We start from the raw sequence: 6,347 nt of genomic DNA, 5'->3' as shown, positions 1-6,347 counted from the left end.
CAGCCACAACTGGACAGCCCTGATGGGCATGATCATTCTTTCAAAAGCAAGATAAAAACTGATAAATAAATAGAGGCTAGCAAGCTGGAGAAAGCTAGAAGCAAATAGCAAAGCCCTTACTCAAAAGTTTATAAAAATTTACTCAATTAGAAATTGCACTAAAAGCTCTTCATGCATTAATTGTTCAGGGACCACAAAAGAGCCATGATAATGATGAAAGTGTATAATGAATTTTACCTTTAGGGTCCCAGAAGATTCTGGACCTCCCCCCAAAGTCAAGGTGGAATGGCCGTCAAGGTGCTGGTTTTATTCTCCATCCCCCGAACCAGTATCCACACCACCTGTCCACTGCACACTCACGCTCCAAACATACCCTTGCAGGATCCTACTCCAATTCTCTATAATAAGTTAAAATTACAGTGTAGAAAAATCCTCTACTCTTTTAAAAATTTGTTCAGGAGAATTTAGGAAAAGCGTGTGTTAGTTACTCTCCTAGGCACTGCCTTTCCTCAAACTCAAGCCAAAGTCCTGAGAGTTCCAGGCCAAAATGGCAAGCTGAGAGGCTCCTGAACTCACCTCCTCCCATGGACACACCACATCAATAGCTGCACACAGTGCAATTCCCTCTGAAACCCCCCAAGCTCCCAGATGAGAGGAAGTGAGAAGAAGACTACAACGAGGAGGAACTGGATCAAGGGTGAAAGTGAAAGGAATGGACATTAGAGACAACAAGATGAGCAGGACCGTGCACCCCTGCCCTAGCCCAACAAGACAGGAGCATCCAGTTCTACATGTTTTCCCACTTCAAGGGGATCCCGCAAAGCTTTGAATAATGTTTGTTGCATGATACTATGGGCAAAGCCTGTGCTAAACTTCACATATTGTATCTTATTTAATCCTCCTGCCAATTCTCTGAAGTATGCATATTATCCCCACTTCTCAGAAGAAAAAACTGAGTCTTCAAAATGGATGAAAGAATTCTATACAACTGTCTAAAACAAATGAGGCACTATATATATATATATATATATATATATATATATATACACATATATATATATGGAAAGATCTCCAAAATATATTAAGTAAAAAAAAAAAATCAAGGTGCAAAATAACATGCATAATTTGATTCCTTTGTATATGTGTATTTCCTTGTAATTGCCTAAAGAAACACTGGGAGGATTGAAAAATGAATAATAAAAAAAAAATTCACACCTAAACAGGATGGGGGAACAGAGTAGAAACAGAAGTAGAAGCACTGATATCTTTTGCATCACTTTGATTTTTTGATTATATGAGTAGTTTACCTAGTTTTTTAAAATTAATTTAAAAAGGAATTAGTTGCACGGTCCTGCTAAGTCTTCTCTTGTCCAAGCTAAACCTCTCCAGCTCATCCAGTCTTTCCTCTTAGATAATAACTTCCAAGTCTTTCATCACACCATTCCCTCATCTTTTGGCCTCCTACAAACATTTCAATGTTCCCTGAACTAAAAACAGAACTCTAGATGAAGTGTAGTCAGGCTGGAGCACAATATGATTGTCGTTTCCTTATTCTGGATCATTAATGTAGGTCTCTATTAATGTAGGCAAGCTTGTATTAGGTTGTCATTGTGAGGGGTTTTTTGATAGTCAATAACATGCCTAAATTCTTTTCACAGAAAATGTTAAGTCTAGTCTCTCCATGATATGCCCTAGTAGCCCCATTTTAGCCCCCTCCACCACCAATACCAACCACCCAATAATGATCACCACAAATATTTTTAAACTTAAATGTAAAGTAAAAGTAAATAAGCACTCTCTACTATCTTCGCTATAATTCTGGAACTCTAAAACTAGGGGTTTTTTAAAGGGTTATTTTTAAAAAGCAGACAAACAATCCACCCTATCGTTATTAAAGTTTATTTAGTAGAAAATAACCTATTCTTCTGGCCTGGAAGATTGTTTTAAATATTAATTGCACTTTCCAACACGTATGCTGTCCACACATTTCCTAAATATAGCTTCCGTGTCTTTATTTTAGTTTTTGATAACAAATATAGAAACATTTTATCCATAACCTCCAATTTCAACGGCAATATTTCATAGGCTAGATGAAGCCTAGAGATTATCTAATCTAATAAACTCATTTCACAGCTGTGGCAACTGAAGCCCAAGGGGGTGAAGTAATTTCTGCAAGGTCACACAGTTACATTGTAACAAAGCAGAATTAGACGAGAGATGACCTGATTCCCAGGCTCAGAGTTTTTCTGGTCCTTTTGGAAGCAGATGACTCCATTGAAAACAAATTGGCTGGAGATCAAAATCAAAATGTTCCAAAGGACAGAATGATCAGAAATAGGTATAGCCAGTTACTGATTTTTTACTTTTCAGTCAAGTGATGAGTACTTTGCCTTTAGAAAAGTGACAAATAAGACTAAAAGAACAGCATTATACAATCTAATAGTGTATTTAGATTGCTTATGATTATTAGAATGCTAAATAATGATAAATGATATTTAACTCCTTTCACATTCTCTAATTCAAATAATATTAGAGCCTTAGCAGACATTTGAGGAATATCCAGCAACAAATGTTATACATTATTAATCTCTGTTGGAATCTTTTCCCATATGAAGATTTTATCAAACTGCTTTAATATAAAAGAAATTTACAGTAAAATGTTTGTTTTTTATTAAACTGGCTAAATATATCAAGTAGACATCAGTGGCAACCATAGAGATATCCCATCCCATGGCCCTTCAAGAGAACCAGCTGATTGACAGCCTCCAGCTGCCATATCCTGGGATGCACCACCTCATCCACGCAATCCATGATCCACATTGAACCTGGGCTGCTCCTGGCCCGTGACTGAGCACGACAGGGACTGGACCCAAGCAATGACCACTTCGTGCAAGATTACACTAATGGGCAAGTTTTGTTTGAGTATTTCCCATTGCCCCGCCCCACCATGAGTCTTTCACATCTGCACCAGGATCTGAAACTCTTCCTACCTGATCTTTCTGTTGTCACCTCTGCCTTTCACAGGTATGAGACCTGCATTGCAGTAGGAAGGCTCCCTCCCGCCTATTCCTTCAGGCATTTCCTCCAACACATCTTTTGTTCTACCTTGCTGTCTGCTTCTTGGAGGATCTAACTGACAAAGCATCAGTGACTGAAAAGCCACAAAATCAATTATTTTCATTATAATGCATCTTAAAACTCATAACATGTATTGTGTCCTTCATTGAAATAGTGAAACTAATTTCACTAACTCATATATTAGGAGAAGATAGGCATAAATAAGACACACGTAACAGAGCATGTTGGGAAAGTGCTACTGGAGGTGGCATCGACTCTCCCAAGCTCCAATCTCTTCCCCATAAAACAGAAGATAACATGTGTTCCTAAAGATTTAAAGACATAAAATATCCTGCAAAACACATAAAGGAAAAATATGTATTTCTATTTCACCAAAAAATATTAAACTGATGGTCTCAGAGAGGGGCTAAATGTGCTGAGGGGGTAGCGAAGGGAAGAAGCTTAGGCAACAGAAGTTGAAAATGTTCAAATCTAAGTGAAAAGTATGAGTTTAGCCCCTCTTCTGCCCAGAGACTGAGGCAGCTGGAGGAATGAGGGTTGCAGAATGAAGCATCCCAAGAGACAAGATATGCCTTACTGAGTCTTAGTAAGACACAAAGGTTTTTGTAAGAATCTTCTGACAATGCAATGAAGTGCTCTAAGAAACATCTCTAAGGACCCTCCAAGCAAAGAGCCTAAATCAAACCAATTCTTAACAGCACTACCATGTAGCCAGAGGAATGAGAATAAAGATGCCAACCACCATGGGCACAGGAGTAGACTCCTCCCCATCTTCTAGCCACAAGCAATGATCAGATTCTGCTTTGATAAAAAAGTGAGGGAGCATAAGCCACAAAGAGTTACTTAGATCGAAAATTCTATTGGCTAGTTGAGTGGTAGCTCCATGAAGAGTTATTCCAATTTAAAGAATTAAAGAATTGCGGATTCCTTATACCCAGGAGTCGTGCATCAAAAGTTATGGAAAGATAGAAAATGACAATTGACTAATGTCAAAAAGGAATTGGGAAAAAAGAGCAAAAAATGAGAAATAAAAACTAAATTAAAAAGAACACATGAATAGATGCCATAAATGCATAGAAAGGGAAAAGTGAAGGAACTCAAAGATAAAGTTGTTGTGTTAAGATTTAGGAGAAAGTACTAGAAATAGCCAGCAAACAAAGGAGATCTAGTATAAATGCAACTGGAGAACTGTAAGATAACATCTAAGGATTGTAACAAATAAAATATGACTGTAATTCAAGGAAAGTTTCCTGAAAATAAAAAGAAAAAAAGTTTTCCCGAATTTAAAAGTTCTTGGATCTAGATCAAGGAGAAATGCTGTATTAATCTATAAATGATATATTTTATTGGACATATCTTAGTAAAATTATTAAACTTCAAAGATAAGGAAAAAATTCTTTAGGTAGTCAGGAACAATGAAAATCAGATTGTCATCCCTTTTTTTTTTAAGATTTTATTCATTTGACAGAGAGAGAGTACAGTGCGGGGGGGCAGAGGGAGAGGGAGAAGCAGGCTCCTCGCTGAGCAGCGAGCCCGATGTGGGGCTCGATCCCGGGACCCTGAGATCATGACCTGAACAGAGGCAGACACTTAACCGACTGAGCCACCCCAGTTCCCCTGTCATCCATTTTCCAAGCAGCAATATTTTAAGGTAGAAAATAATTGGATCAACATCTTTAAGATACTCAGTGAAAGAAAATGTGAGCTAAGGATTTATATCTAGTCAAACTGCTCTTCAAATATAAAGACCACAGAGGTGCCTGAATAGCTCAGTTGGTTAAGCAGTTAAGCGTGGGACTCTTGATTTCAGCTCAGGTCATGATCTCAGGGTCATGATCCAGCATGCCTCGGGCTCCACCCTGGGCATGGAGTGGAGCCTCTTAAGATTCTCTCTCCCTGGCACCCGGGTGGCTCAGATGGTTAAGCGTCTGCCTTCGGCTCAGGTCATGATCCCAGGGTTCTGGGATCGAGTCCCGCATCGGGCTCCCTGCTCCTTGGGGAGCCTGCTTCTCCCTCTGCCTCTCTCTCTCTGTCTCTCATAAATAAATAAATAAATAAAATCTTCAAAAAAAAAAAAAAAAGATTCTCTCTCTCTCTGCTCCTCCCCACCCCTCTCACTCTCTCCCTCTCTCTCTCTCTCAAAATAAAAAACAAAAACAAAACAAACAAAAAAACCTAAAGGCCACAGACAAAGAGCTGTAAACACACTAAAGCTCTTCCTGAAGAAGGTACTAGAAAACAATCCAACCCAAGAGGATTGCAGAAGCTTGAGCATAAGACTGACAGATTAAGCAGTGAAAATATTCACCTGTAGAACAAAAACTAAAAGAAAGGGATAAGGGTGACAAAGTAGTATATAAATTCCAAATGTTCTGACAGCGTGTAAATAATCCATACAAAGAGCAAAAATGGGAAGGGAGAAAAGAATATAAGGAAAGTAGAGCAGAAATTAGGTATGCACTTCCCAGCTATACCTTTTAAGACACCCAATGAAAGAAAATGTGAGCTAAGGATATCTCCCGAAGCTGATAAGCCAAATAGGAGTCATTTAATTGTACTTCAGAATATACGGACTAAAATTAGATAAAGCTACCATGTTTTGTCTTTTTAACATTAAAGATCAAAATTAAGACAAAAAATGAAATTGAATGGTGAGAGGAAGAGCAGAGGAGAGGTAGCAGTAACCAACGATTTTAAGTACTGATTCTCACAGGAAGTCACCGGAGAGGATCTAAGTCAGAGAAGACTAAGGACAGTAGCAAAGAAGTAATAATAGAATAAAAATGAAAAGTATTCCTAATTACCACCAGACATTAAGATATATTTTACAGCCACTATAATTAAAACAGTGTGGTTCAGACAGACACATAGAACAAAAAAGAGAGTGTACAAATAGGCTCAAGTGTGCATAGAAACCCAATATCTGATAAAGGTGGCATCGCAGATTTTTGAGGAAAAAGATGAACTATAATAAACTGTGTTAGGAAAACCAGACATAAATTTGGAAAATAGAATAAAATCAGGTCCGTACTTCACACCCAGAAAAAATCAAGATAAATCAAAGTTTAAATGTGAAAAACTGAGAACATGGGAGAATTGCCTTATCACCTGAGTTGAGGGAAACCTTACTAATTCACAATCTAGAAGCTACGAGAGAAAACACGGATAGATCTAATCATGTTCCTGTTCCTTAAAATGTTGGCATGACACAACACAACATAAGGTAAAAGCTAAAGGTCAATGACAAATGGTAAAATGAGAAAACATAT

The sequence above is a fragment of the Eumetopias jubatus genome, unplaced genomic scaffold (assembly GCF_037043125.1).
Source record: "Eumetopias jubatus isolate StellerSeaLion01/CBP00866 unplaced genomic scaffold, mEumJub1_p1.0 scaffold_14, whole genome shotgun sequence".
NCBI lineage: Eukaryota > Metazoa > Chordata > Mammalia > Carnivora > Otariidae > Eumetopias > Eumetopias jubatus.
This window is presented reverse-complemented; position numbering follows the sequence as displayed.